Source organism: Siphateles boraxobius, unplaced genomic scaffold (genome assembly GCF_051911475.1).
Source record: "Siphateles boraxobius isolate OS27281-9 unplaced genomic scaffold, OSU_SipBor_1 15, whole genome shotgun sequence".
Lineage (NCBI taxonomy): Eukaryota > Metazoa > Chordata > Actinopteri > Cypriniformes > Leuciscidae > Siphateles > Siphateles boraxobius.
Window position 1 is genome coordinate 4,218,651 of NW_027508755.1, and position 25,021 is coordinate 4,243,671.

The 25,021-nt window shown below is 42.4% G+C and overlaps 1 pseudogene across 1 annotated transcript in view; it reads right to left on the reverse strand.

Moving 5' to 3' along the window:
• Positions 1 to 23,573, reverse strand: part of LOC143738650 (NLR family CARD domain-containing protein 3-like) — a 33,952-nt pseudogene extending 10,379 nt beyond the window's left edge. Inside the window, exons 1-3 of the transcript XR_013203930.1 lie at positions 23,470 to 23,573; positions 23,170 to 23,280; positions 2,994 to 3,101 (exon numbers count right to left, since the gene is read on the reverse strand). The product of XR_013203930.1 is annotated as an NLR family CARD domain-containing protein 3-like (transcript). The remainder of the gene's footprint in view (positions 1 to 2,993; positions 3,102 to 23,169; positions 23,281 to 23,469) is intronic.
• Between the last annotated feature and the right edge of the window lie 1,448 nt (positions 23,574 to 25,021).

A 25,021-nucleotide genomic window follows, 5' to 3' on the forward strand; every position in this document is an offset into this window, starting at 1 on the left:
CAATTAAAATGTCTCCTTGCTATATTTGACATATTCATAATCATTGCTTTTGCCGGTTCTTTGTGACAGCTTTTAGGTGCTTTATCGGCAGCGCCGCCGCCACCCTTACATCATGTTACGTGAACGCGTCACCACCGCATCAAAAACACGAATGCGTGATGAAAACAAGAAAAATACCACCTAAACATAGCCTAACTGTTTAGAAAGAAAACACAGAACAAATAGAGTAGCCTAATGCGCAGACGTCCATCTCGCGAATTTAGTCTTCATCATGCCATCTTCACCCATTAGCCGCTTTTCCACTGGCCAGCGCGAGCACATAGGCCGAAATCATACCTCACGGCACTCCTGTAAAAAATAAATCGCTATACAAATATATGAGAAGCTGCCATTTAGTTTTTATTTACAAACTTGGACACCACACGCGGCTATTTACTGATCACGAACATGTAAAGTAGCCTACTTGCATTTTTCATTCTAATGTCTCGCGTTCTTGGCGTTTTTGTTTTTTTGTTTTTACAATTAAAACTAAAAGTGTGATGTAACGCAAGCGTAACTGAACATGTACCGAGTAAAATATTACTGAAAATTGATTAGTAATGCCTTACACTACTGCGTTACAGCAAAAAGTAATATGTTACTGTAATGCATTACTTTTGTAACGCGTTTCTCCCAACACTGGTTACCTATATATAACAACGTCAGACGTTTACATTTTACGTCGCATGAGAAAGTTACAGAAACCAAGCGAAATCTGATCAGAGCGTTCAGACTGAAATGGATTTCCAGAAATGTGATTTAAATAGGATTTCAAACCACATATGAATTTAGCTTGAAACTGATTATTAATAATAATAACAAATTAGTTTCAACAAATAAAAAAATAATAAATTATTAATATATATATATATATATATATTATAATAATTTATTCTTTTTTTAAGTAGCCCATACAGTAACAAAATATTTGTACTATGTCACTTTACACCACTGACCATAATACCAAGACACTGGGTAAAAATCGTATGTTTTCTAGAAATGTTATACCTGAGATAAATCTGTGTATCTCCACTCTTACAATGCACTGGCGCATCCATAGACATAGACACATCCTGTGATAAACAGTACTATAAACTGAACAGATTTATAAATTAAAGTTATCTCTTCATAATTAATTATTATGAGAAAAATTAGTCATTATTGTTAGAAAGTTTCTCATTATTACGAGATTGTTTCCCTGAATATTTTAACATATAACATATTACTTACTTAACTCATAATAATGAGACAGTTTCTCGTAATTTTGACATAGCAAGTCATTATTATACAAAACTTTCTCTACATAATGAGATACCAAGTCATAAATATGAGAAAGTTTCTCATTATTATGACTTAAAGAACTAGATTATTTACTCAACTGTGGGTTAAACGGGCTTCCATACGGTGACGGTAACAAAAGGAGATTATTCAGAGTAAAAAGTATTTATTTGCCTTAAAATTTAGCAAAGTAAAAGTTTCAACAAATTAAAAAAAATAAAAATAATATAATATAATATATATATATATATATATATATATATATATATATATATATATACACACACAAACACACACACACTCTCACCAAAAGGATTATTAGGAACACCATACTAATACTGTGTTTGACCCCCTTTCGCCTTCAGAACTGCCTTATTTCTATGTGGCATTGATTCAACAAGGTGCTGATAGCATTCTTTAGAAATGTTGGCCCATATTGATAGGATAACATCTTGCAGTTGATGGAGATTTGTGGGATGCATATCCAGGGCACGAAGCTCCCGTTCCACCACATGCCAAAGATGCTCTATTGGGTTGAGATCTGGTGACTGTGGGGGCGATTTTAGTACAGTGAACTCATTGTCATGTTCAAGAAACCAATTTGAAATGATTTGAGCTTTGTGACATGGTGCATTATCCTGCTGGAAGTAGCCATCAGAGGATGGGTACATGGTGGCCATAAAGGGATGGACATGGTCAGAAACAATGCTCAGGTAGGCCGGGGTATTTAAACGATGCCCAATTGGCACTAAGGGGCCTAAAGTGTGCCAAGAAAACATCCTCCACACCATTACACCACGACCACCAGCCTGCACAATGGTAACAAGGCATGATGGATCCATGATCTCATTCTGTTTACGCCAAATTCTGACTCTACCATCTGAATGTCTCAACAGAAATCGAGACTCATCAGACCAGGCAACATTTTTCCAGTCTTCAACTGTCAAATTTTGGTGAGCTCTTGCAAATTGTAGCCTCTTTTTCCTATTTGTAGTGGAGATGAGTGGTACCCGGTGGGGTCTTCTGCTGTTGTAGCCCATCCGCCTCAAGGTTGTGCGTGTTGTGGCTTCACAAATGCTTTGCTGCATACCTCGGTTGTAACGAGTGGTTATTTCAGTCAAAGTTGCTCTTCTATCAGCTTGAATCAGTCGGCCCATTCTCCTTTGACCTCTAGCATCAACAAGGCATTATGCCCACAGGACTGCCGCATACTGGATGTTTTTCCCTTTTCACACCATTCTTTGTAAACCCTAGAAATGGTTGTGCGTGAAAATCCCAGTAACTGAGCAGATTGTGAAATACTCAGACCGGCCCCGTCTGGCACCAATCACTATGCCACGCTCAAAATTGCTTAAATCACCTTTCTTTCCCATTCTGACATTCAGTTTGGAGTTCAGGAGATTGTCTTGACCAGGACCACACCCCTAAATACATTGAAGCAACTGCCATGTGATTGGTTGATTAGATAATTGCATTAATGAGAAATTGAACAGGTGTTCCTAATAATCCTTTAGGTGAACGTGTATATATATATATATATATATATATATATATATATTTTTTTTTTTTTAAGTAGCTCATACAGTAACAAAGTATTTGTACTTCGTTACTTTACACCACTGACCATAATACCAAGTCACTGGGTAAAAATCGTATGTTTTCTAGAAATGTTATACCTGAGATAAATCTGTGTATCTCCACTCTTAAAATGCAAAGGCGCATCCATAGACACGTCACTCCTCATAGACACACAGCTGGGCACTGGTCTCTTATGATGAACAGTACTGTAACAGAACAGATTGATTCCTTTATGATGATTATCAAGTGATATTATACTTTTTTTTTTACAAAGTATTTAAAGTGCACTTTATGAGAGGGCTAGTCTTACAGTTTTTTAATAATAACATTTTTTGTAAAATGAACAAAAACATCTTAACATCTTCTATTACCCAAAGCTGATTATAGTGATTATTATACTTACGAGACAGTTTCTCATTATTGCGAGAAAATAAGTCATTATTACGAGAAGTGAACTCGCACTGTCAATGACACTATGGGGAACGCCTCCGTGTGAACAAGTGTCTGAAAGCTTATCCAATCACGGCAATCGTTATTGAACGGGGACAGCCTCGGACGTCATTACTAGTGCGACCCAGAAGTATAAAAGAGGCGCCTAACATCAGATGACACACACAACTTGTGCGTTTACTGTTTGGGCGAAGAGGACGCACGATCAGCTCTTGAGGGACCTGGTTGTAGAGCCTGTGAGGGTTTTCCACTAAGAAAACTCCACTCTCATCTGGCCCTCTTCTCGAGGGAATAGGGACAGGCATATGGACCCACCGGTTCATGTCCTGCTCGTGCTGAGGCAGGGCAGAGACTAGAATCCTGGGGATCTCAGATGGAGCTCGCTGATGAGTTTGAGGGAGGTGTTTCTCTCTCACGCCTTTCACAGCCTCCCTGCATTGCGTATGCAGAGCTGTTGGGTGTTATGGAACACGCTTTGGCGAGGCTTTAGCTGTCGTGGGAGCGCATGAGGGTTGAAATCGCTAGTTTCAGGCTTGACAAACAGTTCCTTTCTGACCATAATTCCCCAGCTCCTGTAAGCCTTCCATTCATTCCTGATTTACACACTGAGATCGAGAAGGCATGGAAGAACCCATACACAGCAAGCATCCATTGCCCTCATCGAGCAAACTATTCTGATGTGGAGGGGAATTTTTTTTTATTTAGTCTGTTTTAAAAGCATACCAGGCCGATCTGCTGAAGGATTTGGACCAGGGTCTCTCCCATGATGCAGTGGACGAGCTCCGTCCCACAACACATCTGGCTCTTCGGGCCACCAAGCAAACTCCTGCCGCGATCCGAAGGTCGATTGCACTGATGGTGGCCACGAAGAGACATCTGTGGTTGAACCTGGCTGACATCGGGAAGAAAGAAAAGGGTTTTCGGTCCGTGTACTTGTCGGCCAACGGATTTTCGTTTTGACAGTAAAAAAACGAAAAACGGCCAGTTTCCCAATTACCATTAGTAAATAGGAAAACAAAAAACGGAAAACAACCCATTTTTCGTTTTCTGTTTTGATATTAAAAAACGGAAAACGAAAAATAATCTCGTTATCCGATTGTCCTTCATGTGTTTATAGATGGAAATCAAAATACGTATGTAGGCTATAAATCGTAATCCTTAATTCCATAGATATAAACACTAATTCTGCACTGGTATTTTTTCGTGACCCGGAAGTTACTCCCGCCATGCCAAGACCCGCCCTATTTGAAAAATGTATCGGATGTTTTCGAAGTTGTGAGATCCATGGGCGATCACCGGGCTGGAACCCCGACTGGAACAGCTTTTCCTCGGCTAGTGCTTCTGATGTTTGCCGCTGGCTCTGATGTCTTTGGTCTAATGGTTAAACATGAGATATAATTTGTCTTGTGTATAAGTCTAAATCTAAAGTATAAATCTTTGGTCTCATTAATCTATAGTTTTTTCCATAGCAAATCGTTTTGGCTCAGGGCAAAGTGAAGTTTCATAACTTTATATATTTAGGCTATTTAACTTTAACTTTGTGGCCTATTAGAGAGCTGACTTATGTTTGACTTCATTGTTTGCTTTATTGTTATGGATTGTATAGCTTCTTATACCTATTAGGCTACTTATACTTTTATATTGTGTGCTCGGCTGCATTTAAATCATGCATTCCATAAGTTTTATTGAGAATTAACAGAGGTTTAACTCTGTTTCATCTGAAGTCACCATAACAGTGAGCAGTGTTTCCATTAGTTGGTCTATTAACTCTTATTATGTCTTTTGGCTGCTGTGACAGTGTGTGTGTCAAACACATTTACAGAAGCAAAGAAAGCTAAAGTGAAATGAGATCAGGTGATGATGGTTACCTGTTGATGGTTTTATAATCATCATGAAATAGACTAATTCACTGATGTCTTTTGAATCTAACAATTGTGGTGTTCCATTAATATATTCATATCTCCAACCCTGTGTTTCTGCTGCATGAGATCTGGCAATATTACAACAATTAGTTAGAAGATTTCAACAAAAACAAGGATAAAAACGTCCTGGTTGCGTATGCAACCCACCGTTCCCTGAAGGAGGGAACGGAGGACGTAGTCGACGCGACTGAAATGGGATCACGCTAGGGAGCCTATCATCTTCGAGTACTATTGAACGAGCCAATGTAATTGGCGTGCGTGATTCGCATCACACACTCCGCCCCCGCGGCGCGGGTATAAATACGGAAGTGGATGCACGCACTAGTTGCTTTTCGCTGAGGAGCCGAGAGTAACCCGGGGTCAGCGGTGGTCCAGCGGTAGTGGCAAGGGGACTACGTCCTCCGTTCCCTCCTTCAGGGAACGGTGGGTTGCATACGCAACCAGGACGTTCCCTTTCAGTCGATAACGTCGGACGTAGTCGACGCGACTGAAATGGGATCAACCATTGAACACGCCACTAACGCTGCCACCTTCCAGTGCCTAAACCAAAGCCTCCTGATGCCCCCGCAAACTTAAGGCGGGGAAGGACAGGGCTTAGGCCAGGGAAGTCACTGCTGTTCCTACAGGACCACTGGGAAAGCGTTCCCCGTACGTTGGAAGGAAGGGACGCTGCGGAAGCCACATCCAACCCGAGGGAGGAAATGTGGAGAATACACATATGAACTGGGCGGAAACCGGGCAGTCTAACATATGGAATGTCACTGGGGTGGCTCCCGCCTAAGACGGGGGGAGACACACCGGACAGTGACGGCAGAGAGACTCTGCCGAGGGAAGACACGGGCTCACCGCAGGGAGCCGTATCGTGGAAGAATACACATATGGGGTCACCGAAGGGACCGCAACATATGGACCCAGCCTAACACAGGTTCCACACTGCTTACGAGTGGTAGGCCTAACACCAGACGTTCCGCACGTCCGACGTCGGAGGGGTGTGGAGGAACTCAACAGGGTTCAATTTTAAGGGAACTCAACTGGAGTAGAAAGGCGCACGTATCCAGTCCATAGGAGGGGAATGGCGCAGCAAGCCGACACTTGAACCGGGCTCACGGTGATACTGGCTTCATGAGAAGGGAGCCCACGGGAAGCAGCGGTTCAACTAGGTGTCGTCCAGCCCCCAACTCTAGAATCTGTTTAGCAAAGTATATCGTCAACGCCCAGGCGGAGCACTTTACACTCATCATAGAGGAGCTCAACACCTAAGTGGACATGTTGCATCTCGGATCTTTGCCGAAATGAAGGCAAGCACTAAGTGCAACTTTGCATGGAAACAGCCTTCCCTCTCTGCTGAATTCCACAGATATTTGAAGAGCTGGTCTGAGGTCTATGACTTGCATTCTGTACACGTCCAAGCGAATCGGACAGAGAAGCCAGGGCTGGATCTGCCTCCTCCAGGGCAGCGCTTGCAGGCTCACCACCTGCTCCTATTACGGGAGAGGTAGGAACCTTGGGCACAATCCGAGCCGGGATCTCAGCTTGTGAGAGTTAGCCGGCCCAGACTCCAGGCACAATACGTTGACCGAAAGCGAGCAAGTCCCTACCCTCTAGTAGAGACCACGCGAGCAGGAGAACTGATATAACAGAATTTTTAACTCACTACCTGCAGTGGCTCAGGGGCGGTCTCTGCAGTGCAGTCGCACCAGGGACAAGGCCCAAGAGGATAAAGAGGGACACAAGGATTTACAAGACCTTGCTCCTCAGGAACCTGACGATCAGAACGTGCTTCTGCATACTTCTGCAACACGATGAGCGTCGTTTAAACACCGAGGCAACATCCTTTTGAGGGTGATTTAGGAAAACAGCCTACTGCAACCCATTTTGCAGGAAAGAGAGCACTGAAGTGATCGAAAGCTTTCAGGATCTCCTCAGGGGAGAAGACGCACTCAACGACTAGGTTCCACTTCTAAAGGCGTAAGCACGCTACCCAATTCTAGGGGGTGCTCGCAGAAGTGATGGTAACTAACACATGTTCTTGTGATAGCCACCTGAACCTCCGCGTTCGGATGTAAGACCGCCCGGAATCTCCGGGGGAAGAACGCGTGTGCCATCGTGCCCCGTCCCCGAATCCAGGGGAAGTCAGGAAGGCTGTTGAAGGGAACCAGGTCTAGTTGGGCCAATGAGGGGCAACTATGAAGACCTGTTCCTCTCCTGACATGGCACGTAGGTGCAAGTGACGGGCGCAAAAGACAGGAGCATTGCTCAACACAACATGTGAAGATCACTGGGCTTCAGGAGCATTTTCTGCTCAGCACTTGGGTGTGACAAGTTCACTGAGCTTCAGGAGCATTCCTGCTCAACACCTGAGTGTGATAAACTCACCGAGCTTCAGGAGCATTTCTGCTCAACACTTGAGTACGAAGAACCTCACTGAGCGACAGGAGCATTTCTGCTCAGCACTTGAGTGTGACAAGTTCACTGAGCTTCAGGAGCATTACTGCTCAACACCTGAGTGTGATAAACTCACTGAGCTTCAGGAGCATTTCTGCTCAACACTTGAGTGCGAGGAACTTCACTGAGCACCAGGAGCATTTCTGCTCAGCACTGCGTGTGATGAATTCACTGAGCTACCTGTGATGGACTCACTGAGCTACAGGAGCATTGCTGCTCAACACCAGAGTGCGATGAACTTCACTGAGTTTCAGGAGCAAATCTGCTCAACATGAAGAGTGATGATTTCACTGACTTGCAGGCGCAAGGCGACCATGAGTCGCAGTCACTTTTAGAAGGCTCACTGGGGTTAAACGCATTTCTGCGGGCCCCTGGGGCCGCTGAGTCCCAGTGTTTGTCCAAGGGTAGTCCGCTCGGTTTACCCAAACACTGGCGGAAAAATAAAACCGGGGGGGCAACTGAGCGGCCCCGGAATGGTCATGACCCAGCCGGACCCAGGGGATGGAGTCTCCACTTGCCCTGGCTATAACTGTCGTGAGGCTCGATGGCGGCACGATTGAGTAAGCGGGAGGAGTGGAATAAGGCGCCCTCAGAAGCGTCTGACTCCAAGGAGGAGGTGACGGGTGAGTTTGTGACATGCAAGGGAAGCTTGCGCAACGGTCGCAATGTCTAACAACTCGAGGCACGAATGCCCGTGTAGTCGGGGGTCGCCCAGGCCCCCGTTAAAACACGCCCTTTGTACATGGCCGCTCTGTTGAAGAGGGTTTGGCAGCAGACCGGGATGAACTATAGTCACACAGGGTGAGCTGCTCTGCCACGGTCACCTCGGGACTCGATCGTGAAGCTAGCGCTGAAGCGGTCACATATGGAGGGAGCCAAAGGCTGCGACTACCATATACCCCAGGAGCCTCTGAAAGTTCTTTCAGTGGGACCCTTTCTCACTTCAACACCAGCTGAACACATTCTCATTGGAGAGACATGTTGGACCGAGTACCTCTCCAAAACTAGAAAAGAGATACTCAGCCCGTGGGCGAGATTACTCTCTTCCAGTTGACCTGAAGACCCAACGGGCTCTGGAGCACTCGAGGGGAAGGACACTGTACTGATACTCCACCCTTAGACGCAACACACAGGATGGCCTGTGGTGCGGGAGGTAGAGATCTGAAGCACATGTCTTTCAGGTCAAAGCTGCAGACCAATCTTGGGCCAAGATGGTCACGACCCACCACCTAGTAGCACGAAGAACGAGTTTACAACTGGCCTTCGTACCGGCTGGAGGAGCGGCTATATCAAATCCTTCGCCAGCAGGATAAGATAAGCACGCACAAGTCAGGAGCACTGCTCAACACTCGGTGTGATGAATATCACTGAATTTTCAGGAGCACGTCTGCTCAACACCTAATGTGATGACTATCACTGACTTGAGCGGGGTAGCCGAGCCTGAGGTGGGGCAGCAAAGTAGAGAGAGTGGTGTTAGTGTGCTGTGCAACACTTACCTGTCTCCACAAGCGGCAGGGGGCGCGTGAGAAGGCGGATGACCGGGTCCTCGAACGCACCAAGCTGCCTGCTGGCGACCAAGGGGGAGCTGAGGGGTGTAAGGCTATACAGGGTCACACCCGCCAGACTGGCCCTCTTGGGACCCAGGAACAGATGAAATTGCTCTCTCTTTGAAGTGTGGGTACCGCTTGCTCCGCTTTTTTTTTTTTTTTTTTAGGGAGCCAGCGGCGGAACAGACACACACACAAACAAAGGCTCCACCCGGCCCTCACCCGGGGGGAGGGAGTGATCGTGCCACTCCAAGAGCATCTCATCCATTCCTGGGCGGCCCGCTCCGGAATGCTTTCGCTGTCGCTTGCCACCTGGCTTGGCAGCGCCTGGAGCGGGCTGGGCGTCTCTACTGCGGCCGGCTCCCTGCTGAGGCGACGGGCTGGGTTACCCTCGTGCATGCCATGGGTGCCCTAGCCTGCAGCAACGCCATGGCACGCAAGAGGAAGGGGCTTGCCCACAGGCTTTGTAAGCTCTGCCCGTCGGAACGGACGAAACTCACAGGCCTTAGGGGGGAGACGAGGATCCCCCCAAAAGGCAGCGGCCGCCGGACACAGGTGCACCTGTGTCGACAGACCGCTCCAATGGAGGGACACCTCGCAACCCTTCACCGTTCCTCCATCAAGGGTAATGAGGGGGAAAAGCTATTCAGGCAGTTTCTGGCAGAGAAAGATGCTGTTCACCACCTGATAAGCTCTCCATGCATTTCGGGAAAGAAAGGCACTGGGGCGGCGAGCTGAGAACCAGCGCGGCCCGCCCCAAGATACCAAACTCCAGATTCCAACCGAGACTGAACGGGACACGGTGGAGGTTCCACTCGAGCCCGGCAGCCTCGGCGGCCCGTTTCAGCATAGCTGATAATTCTGGATCCGGCTCGGGCAACATTGAACTCCCGGAGGGAGACAATGCAGCCGAGTCATCATCTCCAGAAGTCAGCTCACCCTCTGATGCTGCAATCGGCGTCCTGTCCTCCAGGGGAGCCCCGAGTGAAACCGCTGGCCCACCCATTACAGATGGACCAGCAGGAAACACAGGAGGCTCCAGTGGTTGCAGTGGAAGGGAGGAGTGAGGAGCCCACAGGGAATGGTTACCGGGCGGGACATCCAACACTATCCTCCGGTCACCCATCCCACACAGCACCCGAGGGTGGGGCATGGTAATGGGGACTCGCTCTCCGCGAACGAAGGCGAGTCTCGCCCTCAACACTGCGACAGTCATGTTCCCACAGTGAAAACATGAGCTGTCCACAAAAGCTGTCTCAGCGTGCTGTAAGCCAAACACGTGACACAACAGTTGTGACCATCAGAGAGAGACAGGGAACGACCGCACCCAGAAACGCACGGGCGGAATGACATCTTGAAAAAGACGCAAACGCACCCGTGTTGCTCTTTCAGAAAATAGGACCGTCACCAGTGAGCAGGGAAATGACCGCGGCAACACTGAACAGAGAACTGAAACAGTGAAGCACTCACTTTTCCGCCCTCTAACCAGCCATCAACACACACAAACATTTAGAAATTTGTTGCTGTTAAAACAGCAGTTGAGAGCTCAAAGCTCGCGATCACCGCTGCACTCGCGCTGTAGAACACCAGCACTGGGAGAGTCTTCCTGAAGAACACCGACACACTCGCTCGTTGTAGACAACAGCACTCTCAGAGACATCAAACGATCGGCTCCGAAGCGAAAGGCAACTAGTGCGTGCATCCACTTCCGTATTTATACCCGCGCCGCGGGGGCGGAGTGTGTGATGCGAATCACGCACGCCAATTACATTGGCTCGTTCAATAGTACTCGAAGATGATAGGCTCCCTAGCGTGATCCCATTTCAGTCGCGTCGACTACGTCCGACGTTATCGACTGAAAGGGAACTGAATCTACCATGACACACACAGACATCAACAATCAGCATATGAATCTCAACAATGGTGACAATCAAAAGTACCTTGCTACAATGCATGCTGGGTACCAGCATAGTACAAAACTCCCAGCAAGCATTGCAACATCAATAAATTATGCAGCTGAATTGTCCTATTAATTTGTTTAATTCAAAATATTTGCTTTTATTTTTGCTGTTGGTTTTGTTGCAAGCTTTTCAGTGCTGTTCTGAATTGATCGGTTTACCTAAATATTTTGATTGTCACCATTGTTGAGATTCATACGGTGATTTTTGATGTCTGTGTGTGTCATGGTAGATCCGATTTTTGTGTTATGTTTGTTAAAATCTTCTAACTGATTGTTGTAATATTGCCAGATCTCATGCGGCAGAAACACAGGGTTGAATATATTAATGGAACAACACATTTGTAAGATTCAAACGACATCAGAGAATAAGTCTAGTTAACCCTCTGGGGTCGGAGGGGTTTTCTGGGTCCTGGAGGTGTTCTGACATGCTCTGACATTTGTGCTTTTTTCAGTTATTTATAAACATGTTAATGGCAAAGGTGTAAATTCACTCTATATAGCACAAACAGGGCTACCATAATATGTGAGCAAGATGTATGTTTGTATTTTTGAGAGAATATTGTTTATGCATGGTTATTGAAAAAACTAAAACTTAAAGTCTCTGAAATAAGGCCACAAAACACATACTAAATATGTGTCCACAAGACTTTTGACTAATGGATGTTCTCGCCTAGGATTTTTGCTTCAAAATGATCTGAAAATCATCCTGCCAAATCATTCACATAAAACAATACATTGATTTAAATTTAGTAAAACACTTTTTGTTTGGGAAGGCAATATGCGAAATGGGCGTGACTCATGTATAATGGTCTGATTCAAACCCGTGAAGACAAAAGACCTGCTTAATGAGCCTGCATAATGAGCTTTTCACAGGTGTGTCACTGAGCCACAAGAAAGAATACAAGGACACAAGAAAAGAAATATATATACAAAATTAGTTCACAGTTGGAAACATCTAGAAAAAAATAGTATTTTTCCACTTGTATTTTTGCTTGCAAATTGTATAATATCCAAGGTGAACATTTCTAGTAATTGTGTAGTTAATTCTCATACTGTATTTTCAGAAAGTTTTGGATATGTATCCTCTCCCCAAATTTGTCACTAATCAAACACAATACAAATAATTTGAAGAGAAGGCTTGTATTGACCTTTTAAGATTTTGTTTACATCTACCTTGTAAATATATTATTTGCCATTTTATTAAAAAGGTTACAATTACAGCAACAATTAAAATAACGATATTTCAAGTGTAATATTTCTTTGTAAAAACTAAAGTAAACAATTTATCATACATATTTCAAAGTTAAGGAATCATTAGTTTGAATAAAGCCAACATTGGAACAAACACTACAATAGCATCCTGGTTGATGACTTTATTTTTGACAAAACAAACATAGCCTAATATATTTAACATTTGAGCAGAAATTGGTGAACAAAAGCTTATTTAATGTGGCAGTAGTTTAGTTTACAGTAAACAGTTAATAATCTATCCAAAACTAGTCAACGAAATGTTGTCTTTCATATTTCGTCTGTAACATAGGCATATCGTTTGTTGTTTTTATGATAGCCTATATTAGGGCATATAAATATTAATTTGCAGTTTAATATGTTGCTAATACAAAGACATTTTAACGTTATTTCAACATATTTCAGTCGATTTTCACTCATCTCAGTATAGCAATAGGGTTTGGTAAAAACTATTCAGTTCATTCATTCACACACGCGATTCATATTTAAACAGTCTTTTTCCGGTTTACATACACTATGATATCGCGATTAGAACAATAATAAAAAAAAACTTACTTCTCAGATGGATATTTCAAGTGTAATATTTATTTGTAAAAACTAAAGTATACATTTTATCATACATATTTCAAACTTAAGGATTCATTAGTTTGAATAAAGCCTACATTGGAACAAACACTATAATAGCATCCTAGTTGATGACTTTATTTTTGACAAAACAAACATAGCCTAATATATTTAACATTTGAGCAGAAATTGGTGAACAAAAGCTTATTCAATGTGGCAGTAGTCTAGTTTACAGTAAACAGTTAATAATCTATCCAAAACTAGTCAACGAAATGTTGTCTTTCATATTTCGTCTGTAGGCATATCGTTTGTTGTTTTTATGAGCCTATATTAGGGCATATAAATATTAATTTGCATTTTAATACGTTGCTAATACAAAGACATTTTAACGTTATTTCAACATATTTCAGTCGATTTTCACTAATCTCAGTATAGCAATAGGGTTTGGTAAAAACTGTTCAGTTCATTCATTCACACACAGACGCGATTCATATTTAAACAGTCTTTTTGCGGTTTACATACACTATGATATCGCGATTAGAACAATAATAATAAAAAACGTACTTCTCAGATGGATCCGTTGCTCCTCGAAATGAAAATAAACCAGCACATGTTCTAAGGTAAATGTCCCAGGATTATTCCTCACACAGCCTCGCAAGAAGAAATAGTACATTAATCTGATGATTAAAAATTGTGTTATCGCGTTTATGAGGGGCGTTGACACTTTGCATGTTTTGCTTCAGATCATTTGCATTTGAATACCGCGCGCTCTCCGTGGGCGTGTCACATTAGCAGAATAATGAGCTGAGAGAACGATAATGAGATCGGCTTTTTTTATAGATTACATAAACAAAGAATATTTATTTTAGTTTTGTATTAGATATTTTAAAAGTACAAACTTAAATGATTATAAAGATATATTGTTCATGCTTGTGTGACTAGTATTCGCTGAGCTTTGTTTAAGTTTAGAGACGTGCTCCAGAAAAAAAGACAGAGGCAGAAAGCACACCCTGTTTATTTCTTCATTTTTCCAAAAGCACACGGTTTTGATGTTAATGTGAATGTACACAAAAAAAAGAAGACCCTCTATAGTTTATAATCATGTATTGATTTTATTTATATGACCAAAAATGACGGAGTAGTTTAAGTCTATGTTGCTGCTATGTGTAAAAAAACAGCAAAACGCGCCGGCGCGTTTCTGGACCCCAGAGGGTTAATGATGGCTTTAAAAAATCATCAACAGGTAACCATCATCACCTGATCTCATTTCACTTTAGCTTTCTTTGCTGCTGTAAATGTGTTTGACTAACACACTGTCACAGCAGCCACAAAAGACATAATAACAGTTAGACCATGACCAAGAGACCAACTAATGGAAACACTGCTCACTGTTATGGTGACTTCAAACGAAACAGAGTTAAACCTATTAATTCTCAATAAAACTTGTGAAGACGTCTGACATAAATAAAGTCAGTCTGGTTAGTAATAAGTGAAGCTGGTAATGCTGTTTGTGGAGTTGTTAAATCCTCCTCTGCTGAGATCTTCACAGATTTAATGTCTTCTTTTCTTTTCAGTTGATTTCATTAGCAGAATAATGGCGCCGCGGATGGCTGCCTCGGTGTGGAGCTCTCCAGCTATTGTGTTGTTTTTGTTCGTTTGTTCCGCGTTTAGTCATTCTTTTCCTATCAGTTTCACCAAAGACGAACTACTGGACATTAGGAAACACACACCAGAAACCTTTTCTACAGTTTTTGATTATTCGGACGTTTTGCTGGACATTCTCGTCGGAGGGGCAGCGGTGTTGTTGAAACGCGCGTTCAGACGCAAACGCGGGAAGCGAGCCGGCGCGCTGGTTAAACTCCGCGAGCGCGGCCTGCGCACTGCACTCCCCAGTATACGCGAATCTCCGATCCCTTCCTAACAAAACGGATGAACTTCTCACCCACACTAAGAAGGATTTTTTAAACTCTGCTGCTTTGTGCTTCACTGAAACCTGGCTGAGTGAAGCCATACCGGACAACGCAATACATCTGCCGGGCTTCCAGCTGTTCCGAGCGGATCGCATCGCGGAGCTAACGGGGAAAACGAGAGGTGGTGGATTGTGTTTCTACATTAACGAAAGTTGGTGTTCAGATGTAACAACACTGAAGAAGATGTGCTCTCCTAATTTAGAGGCACATTTCATAAACTGTAAACCCTTCTACTCGCCTCGGGAATTTTCCTCTTTCATTCTCGTGAATGTTTACATCCCTCCAGACGCGTGCGTGAGCGCGGCGCTACAACAGCTGGCTGAACAAATATCTGAAACGGAACAAAGGTACCCAGACTCTCTTTTAATCATTCTTGGGGATTTTAACAAAGCAAATCTTTCCCGTGAACTACCAAAATACAGACAGCACGTTACATGTCCCACCAGAGACAGTAATATACTGGACCACTGTTACACCACAATAAGAAATGCGTATCACTCCGTCCCACGGGCAGCTTTGGGGCTCTCTGATCACTGTTTGGTTCATCTCATACCGACCTACAGGCAGAAACTGAAATCAGCTAAACCTGGAATAAGGACTGTAAAAAGATGGACTAATGAAGCAGAGCAGAATCTACAGGCCTGCTTTGATTGCACTGATTGGACTGTTTTTGAAGCTGCTACCAATGATCTGGATGAGCTCACAGATACTGTAACATCATATATAAGTTTCTGTGAGGATACATGCATTCCTACCAGGACATTCTTATCATTCACTAATGATAAACCATGGTTTACTGGGAAACTCAAACACCTTCGTCATGCCAAAGAGGATGCTTACAGAAGTGGGGATAAAATCTTGTATAACCAGGCCAGAAACAGATTGACAAAGGAGATCAGAGTTGCTAAAAGGAACTACTCTGATAAACTGAAAAAACAGTTTTCATCCAACGACCCATCATCAGTCTGGAATGGCCTGAGGAACATCACCAACTACAAGTCACCATCCCCTCGATCTGTGGACAATCAACACCTGGCTGACGATTTTAATTCATTTTACTGCCGGTTTGAAAAGCCCTCATTCACACCACACACCCGGTCTGATCTGCACTTCACACATTCAACATCACCTCCTGCACTCCAATTATCACTCCCCCCTCCTGCCATCCAACCTGAGCTTAAGGTCTGTGTGGAGGACGTGAGCAGAGTCTTCAAAAAACAGAAGACTAGGAAAGCCTCAGGCCCAGACGGCATCTCATCTGCTTGTTTAAAAGCCTGCGCTGACCAACTGGCCCCGGTCTTCACGCAGATCTTCAACAGATCATTGGAGCAGTGTGAAGTTCCCTGCTGCTTCAAACTCTCCACTATCATTCCTGTCCCCAAAAACCCCAAAATCACTGGACTTAATGACTACAGACCTGTCGCTCTCACGTCTGTGGTCATGAAGTCGTTTGAAAGACTGGTGCTGGCCCACCTGAAGGACATCACTGGACCCCTGCTGGATCCCTTTCAGTTTGCTTACAGAGCAAACAGGTCTGTGGATGATGCAGTCAACATGGGACTGTATTATATCCTGCAACATCTCGACAGACCAGGGACTTATGCAAGGATCCTCTTTGTGGACTTCAGTTCGGCCTTCAATACCATCATGCCTGGTCTTCTCACAGCCAAACTTAAACAAGCTCTCCATACCATCCTCGATCTGTCAGTGGATCACCAGCTTCCTGACGGACCGGCAGCAGCGAGTGAGACTGGGGAAACACACATCTAAGACACTCACAATCAGCACCGGAGCCCCCCAAGGGTGCGTTCTCTCCCACTGCTCTTCTCCCTGTACACTAATGACTGCACTTCTAAAGACCCCACTGTCAAGCTCCTGAAATTTGCAGACGACACCACTGTCATCGGTCTCATCCAAAACGGTGACGAGTCTGCTTACAGACTGGAGGTTGAACAGCTGGCTGCCTGGTGCAGTTATAACAACCTTGAGCTGAACACGCTCAAAACAGTGGAGATGATCGTGGACTTCAGGAGGAACAGCCCAGCACTCCCCCCACTCACCATCATGAACAGCACTGTGGAAGCAGTGGAGTCATTCAGGTTCCTGGGCACTATCATCTCTCAGGACCTGAAGTGGGACAATCACATTGACTCCACTGTGAAAAAGGCCCAGCAGAGACTGTACTTCCTTCGCCAGCTGAGGAAGTTCAACCTGCCACAGGATCTGCTGATTCAGTTCTACTCAGCCGTCATTGAGTCTGTCTTGTACGCTTCCATCACTGTCTGGTTTGGTTCAGCTACCAAATCAGACATCAGGAGACTACAACGGACAGTCCGGACTGCGGAGAGGATCATTGGTGCCCCCCTGCCAAACCTCCAGGACCTGTACTCTTCCAGAGTGAGGAAGAGAGCAGGTAAAATCATCACAGACTCCACTCACCCTGGACACCACCTGTTTGAACTGTTACCGTCAAGACGGAGACTCAGATCACTGGCCACAAGAACATCTCGGCACAGGAACAGTTTCTTCCCACAGGCCATTTCCCTCCTGAACAGTTAACACTCCTCCCAAGGCATATGCCTGTAAGTGCAATACTCCCACTGTTTAGTGCAATATCCTACAACTCAGGTGATACTTATATGTAGATTTATTTATTTATAATATTCAAAACACTGTAAATAGGTTCATAATCTGTAAATCTGAAAATGTCTATTCTGACTAAACCCAACTGTGATAGTTTTATTCTCATATATTTATATTTTTATTTTTTATTCTTATAATTTGTAGCATTATGTTTCATGTTGTATTTGTATTTGTATATGTCCACTGGAAGCCTCAATACCAAAACAAATTCCTTGTGTGTGCAAGCACACTTGGCAATAAAGCTCTTTCTGATTCTGATTCTGATTTCATCTAAGGCTGTGTCTGAAGTCAGTTGTAGTTCTTGTGTTTCTGCTCGTCTCTTTTTCTGTTCTCTTCTTTCCTTCAGTGATTCTGCTTGTTAACAGGATTATTAAGGCTGAGATGACTCCATATTCAATATACACAGATTTTGTGGCTCAGATAAGGTCCAGTTCTGGTTTATTTCTTTGCTCTTGGCTGACATGTGGCATTGCTATGGCCTGCTTGTGGCCCAGATCTGGCAAACAGGAGTGGGCCACCCAAGGGCCGTCATTCCATGCTGCATGTTGGCCAGATCCGCATTCCACAAGTGCCAGATTGGGCCGGATCTGGGCCGACACAATGTTGCTATGTGGGATAAAGAGTTTTTTTTTTCTCAGGGTCATGCAGTACTCCCCTTGTTAGGATCATTGTTTGAGTGCTTTTGCTACCCACAGCTCTAGTTTATTCACCATGCACCACTGGGGCTCAGGTAGAGACACAAAAAGTATTCCCTCCCATTTGGGTCAGTTGGAGTACACTCCCTTATAGCTCAGTGTGATTAGGGTACTAAGATGGTGGGGCGCCCAGTCGCAGCTATTTTGTGTTTTTCGTGTTTATTTTGCATGTTTTTGCACGGAGTGTCCGTTAAAAATTGCACATTTAAAATACAGTAGAGCTGAAATACTACTGATTGCGGACAATAATCATTGTGTTTTGGACAATAATAACTGGGACTTTATCCCTCCGGAGATCCGAGGGCCGTGAGAGAACAGTGCAAGGCCGGTGGTGTGATTAGTGATCAGCGACACCGGTCTCGTATCTCTCACAGAGGAGCAGAAGAACAAAAGGTGTGATGACAGTGAAGGACGAGAGAGGACAGGCCTGGAATTTATGTTGTGTTTTGTTTTATTATGTGTGGCGGCAGTCGTCCATGAGGGGCTGCCTTCTTTACTTTCGTTTTGTATTTGTTTACTGGCTCCCGCCTCCTCCTTCCCATAACAACAACGAACTGTGTTACACTGACATTTCTGACATTTCTGTCACAGCCATAATTGGCATGCACTCCTCTCAGCATGGTGGGTTGGTATGCCATTCCCTATTGTGTTATCGACGCAGTGCAAGTTCCCTTTCGAAAGGGAACATCTCAGGTTACAACTGTAACCTATGTTCCCTGAGAACAGGGAACGAGACACTGTGTCTTGCACCATGCCTCGGGGATGCCTGCTGAACAGTCCCTTCAGACGATAAGTGGATGACATGTTCTCTAGGCTCCCCTTTAATGCTTACGTGTCGCACTAGTAATGATGTTATAGGCTGTCGCCGGTCAATAACGATTGCCGTGATTGGATAAGCTTTCAGACACCGATTCACGCAGAGGCTTTCCCCATAGTGTCATTGATGCAGTTTCTGGTTCCCTGTTCTCAGGGAACATATGTTACAGTCAGAACCTGAGACGTTTCTCATTATTATGAAAAAACTAATTCATTATTACGAGAAAATAAGTCATTATTGTGAGAAAGTTTCTCATTATTACAAGATTTTTTCCCTGAATATTATAACACATTAACTCATAATAATGAAAGTTTCTCGTAATAATGACATAGTAAGATAAACTTTCTCAATATAATGAGATACTGAGTGATAATTATGAGAAAGTTTCTGATCGTTATCAGTTTGTAGCAGTAAACAAAGAGATGTCTTATCGATCAAAAGTTCAGTATGGCGTACCACAAGGCTCAGTACTAGGACCGTTCATGTACACTCTGTACATGCTACCCTTGGGAGATATCATTAGGAAGCATGGCATTAGTTTTCCCTGTTATGCTGATGATACTCCCCACTAAACAAGGATGTCTTTTTTTGACGTGTTCTGCACGTCCGATATAGACGTTCATGGACCCTCTTCGTACAAGGTTAAAAACTAGTTCAAATGTGGTCATTGTGGACATATTTTCAATATCATTTAAGGTCTCATTTAGATAAAATTTATCCATACTGTTTCGGGACCAAATAAACACTCTCAGGATGCATTAAATTAAAACTATTTATTTCAATGTAATTGCAACTCACAGACAGTTTGTGTTTGTCCAGAAATCATGAACATAATGGAAACATCTGTAAATCACACATCTTTGGATCATGAGAGAAACCAGATCTGAAGGAAAGACTTTCTGGCTCAGACACTTGTTCTGCCCTTAATCACAGACTTTGAGGATTTCTGTCAGACATCTACAGAAGATCTTAGTGAGAATTAACAGAGGTTTAGATGCTGATATTTCTTTTATTTAAAGTCACCATTATGGTGATCAGTATTTGATTTAGTTGGGCACTTGGTCCCCATTCATCTTGTGTTAGCTTTTCTTTGGCTGCTACAATTGTGTGTTTGTAAAACAATTGTTTTGGCAGAAAAAGCCACAATAAAGCAAGATCAGCTGTTATCGATGATGACATAATTATCACAAAACGAGCATTAAATGTTGTGTTTAAAAATTTGTGTTTATAATTGGCATTTATAACAGCCTACCTTGTGGCACTGTAATATTGGCACCAATAGCATTAAAATGATAACTTATTTGAAGGTGGATAAAAAGCATGTGCACCTGATGTTTTGAGCGAATGTATCATGTAGTCACACACAGACATCAAGATTTTGGATATGAATCACAACAACGGTGACAATCAAAACAAAAAAAACTTGGGAATCAAGGATTAGTATTGTACCATGAAAGCTGCCCATCATGCATTGCATAACAATGCTTTTTTTTATTGTCACCATGATTCATAAGCAAAATATTGATGTCTGTGTGGGACTACATGATATAATTCCTCAAAACATTGTGAGCACATCATTTTAATCCATCTCTAAATAAATTTTAATTTAAATGCTATAGGTGCCAAAATTGCAGTTGAACAAGGTTGGCAGCTGTAAATGCCAAAGCATCTGACAACATTAGATGCTTTTTAGTAAAGATTTTGCTGATATCAGTTGGCCTTGGCTTTTTCTGCCACAACAATTGTGTTTTACAAACATAGTTACCACAGCCAAAGAATAGCTAATGCAATAAACACTGGGACCAAGACCCCAACTAAAGCAAGCACTGATCACCAAAATGGTGACTTCAAATGAAACTAATATCAACATCTAAACCTCTGTTAATTCTCACTAAGGTCTTCTGTAGACGTCTGACAGAAATAGGCAAAGTATCTTTAATTATGTCTGTGATTAAGGGCAGCACAAGTGTCTGAGCCAGAAAGTCTTTTGTGTTCATGATTTTTGGACAAACACAAACTGTCTGTGAGTTGCTTTGCAGAAATAAAAATGAGTTTTAATTTAATGCATCCTGAGTGTTTATTTGGTCCAGAAACAGTATAAATTATATATATGAGACCATAAATGATGTTGAAAATATGTCCACAATGACCACATTTGAACTAGTTTTTAACCTTGTACGAAGAGGGTCCATGAACGTCTATATCGGACGTGCAGAACACGTCAAAAAAGACATCATAAAAACTAAGACGTTCAAAAGACGTCTTTTGGACATCATTGTGTTTAATGGGTCAGCTCTGTATTTCTTCGCGCCCTGACGAAACGCACTATGACTAATATTTTCCTACTAAACTCTGAAAAAACAGAGATTCTAATTATTGCCCAAAAAAACCTAGAATACAGTCTAACAAATGATGGCTGCTCTGTCAAGTCTTCGTCGTCGGTTAGTTTCTAGTATCTGTAAAACCGCATTCTTCCATCTTAAAAATATATCTAAATTACGACATATGCTTTCAATTAAAAATGTGGAACATATTTTAGTTCTTGCATTCAAGACATCAAGGCTAGATTATTGTAATGCTCTACTGGGTGGTTCCCCTTCACGCTTAATAAATAAACTACAGCTGGTCCAAAACGCAGCAGCTCAAGTTCTTACCAGAACTAGGAAGTATGACCATATTAGCCCGGTTCTGTCAACACTGCATTGGCTCCCTATTAAACAGTGTATACATTTTTAAATATTGCTGTCTACTTACAAAGCACTAAATGGTTTAGCTCCGCAGTACTCACATTATAGTCCTTCACGTCTATTGCGATCTCAAAATTCCGGGCAGTTGATAATACCTAGAATATCAAAATGGAATGCAGGCGGTAGATCCTTTTCCTGTTTAGCACCTAAACTCTGGAACAGTCTCCCTAACATTGTCTGGGAAGCAGACACACTCTGTCAGTTTAAATCTAGACTAAAAACACATCTCTTTTACCTGGCATTCACATAGAACATTATACATTTCTATTATTCAAATCAGTTAAATGATTATTAGGCTGCATAGATTAGGTCAGCCGGAACCGGGGACACTTCCCAAAACACCCGATGTACTCGTTACATCTTAAGAAGAATGGCATCTACGCTAATGTCAGTCTTTCCATTTATTCCGAGGTTAATTGAAGTCAGCCGGATCCGTGCCGTATCCAGATCAGATGGTGGACCTGCGCCTGGACACGACCACAAAGCATCCCTGAAGTGCCAGCCTCATCAGCCCTGTGAAGGCCTCATGGACACCTCAACAAACTCGTCTCCATACCGGCGTGATGACTCCGACCCCCAACCAGAAGGAACTGGAAAATATTGTGAATGTTCTGATCCAATTTGACTTCTAAACTGTAATGTTGCCTGAATCATAATCATACACTGTTCGTTCGTTGGCCAAAGAAGGACTGGCCCCCGACTGAGCCTGGGTTCTCCCAAGCGTTTTTTCTCCATTCTGTCACCTGATGGAGTTTTGGTTCCTTGCCACTGTTGCCTTGGCTTTTAGCTTGCTTAGTTGGGGACATTTAATATTCAACAATATTATTGATCTGCCTTACAGGTCATCAGGTGGACGATGACGCAATTTTCTAGTGGACAAGAACAAACTTGTATTTATTTTCATGTTATCACTGTGGAGCTGCTCTGTATTGTAAAAAGCGCTATATAAATATAGATGACTTGACTTGATATTATGACTTAAATAACCGTATTTACTCAACTGTGGCGGAAACGGGCTTCCATATGGTGGCGGTAACGAAAGGAGATTAGTCAGAGTAAAAAGTATTTATATGCCTTAATGTAGCAAAGTAAAAGTTTAAAAAAATTAAAATACTCAAAAAAAAGAAATTATATATATATATATATATATATATATACATATATTTACCCCATACAGTAACAAAATATTTGTACTTAGTTACTTTAAACAACTAACCATAATACCAAGACACCATAAAAATCGTATGTTTTCTAGAAATGTTATACCTGAGATCAGTCTGTGTATCTCCACTCTTAAAATGCTCTGGCGGATCCATAGACACGTCACTCCTCATAGACACACAGCTGGGCTCTGGTTCTGGTCTCCTATGATGAACACTACAGAACAGATTGAATATTTTATGATGGTTTATCACTCTATTATACTTTTTCTTTTTACAAAGTATTTAAAATGTCCTTTATGAGGAGGCAAGTCTTTTTTGTTTTTTAATAAAAAAATCTTTTTAAAATGAACAAAAACCTCTTACCATCTTCTATTACTCAAAGCTGATTTAAAGCGATTATTACCTGCTTCCTGGAGAAAACAGGAATGTTTCTCTGGAAGTTTGTGTGTCATCATCCATGGTGAAGCTGAACAGTTAAAAGAATCTGCTATTCACCACTGACTCTGGATGGAAATGACAAACAAACACAAAAATTCAACTGAATGGATCACGAAAGAGTCTGAAACATACACTGAAAAAAATGATATGTTGGCTATAATTAACTTTATGTCAACAGGGTCCATAAATTAACTTTATGTCAACAGGATGCACATAACTGGGTTACGTTAAACAAACATAATTTGTTCATGTAACTACTCAAATAAATGATATGTTGGTTTTAATTAACTTTATGTCATCAGGTTTTGATATGTTGGCTTACATTAACTTTTTTGTGTCAACAGGTTGCACATAACTGGGTTACGTTAAACAAATGGAATTAAGTCATTTTAAGAAACCCAATTAAACTCTGAGCTGAGTGTTAAATGAACACTGAAGCAGTGATAAAGTTAATGAGATAATTAAGTGAATAATTGAGTGATGATTGAGCATTATTGAAGACACCTTATGTTAACAAGCAGAATCACTGAAGGAGAAAACCGGAATTTAAAGACACCATTATGGAGATTAGTGTTTTGTTTTAGTTGGGCTCTTGACCCTCACATTATTAACTTTAGATAATGTTTGGCTGCTGTACATGAGTTATAACAGCCAGATGATCAATTAGAAAAGATGATCAGATAATGTTGGTTGTGTTTTATCATAATCATTATATAACAATCATTTGACCTGAATCACTGAACTCATATAGAACCCAATTTCTGAGTTAAGTTTAACTTATGGATTATAGCAGCACTGCCGTTGTAGAGCATATAATTTTTTAGCCTTTTCAAAGAAATCCAAATGATCAAATCAATAAAAAACAAACAAAAAGAAACTTCTAAAAAAAATTTTGTTTATGTAGGCACACAGACATCAAGAATCAGTCTGTGAATCTCAACAATGGTGACAATTATAAAACATGTTGCAGTGCATTCTGGGTGCCACCAATCAAAACTCATTCATGGCTCCCATCATGCATTGCTGCATGATTAAATAATGAGCTTATGTTCAGAGGTGATCTGTTTGTCACCATTGCTGAGATTCATACGCTAAATATTGATGTCTGTGTGTGCCTGCATACAAAGTTATTGATTTGATCATTTGGATTTCATTGAAAAGGCTAAAAATGGTATGATTGTGTTACTATAATCCACAAGGTAAACTTAACTCAGAATTTGGGCTCTACATGAGTTCAGATTAAATGATTATGTTAAAACACAACCAAACCCATCAGATCACCTCTTCTAATTGATCATCTGGCTGTTATAACTCATGTACAGCAGTCAAACAAAATCTAAAGTTAATGATGTGAGGGTCAAGAGCCCAACTAAAACAAGCACTGATCTCCATAATGGTGACATCAAATTCCGGTTTTCTCCTTTCTTTGTGGAAACATTCTCTTTCCACAAAGAAAACCTTCCTGACTAACCAAAAACAAACCTTAAAAAAGGCTAGTTTTGGGAATGTTCAGTCCG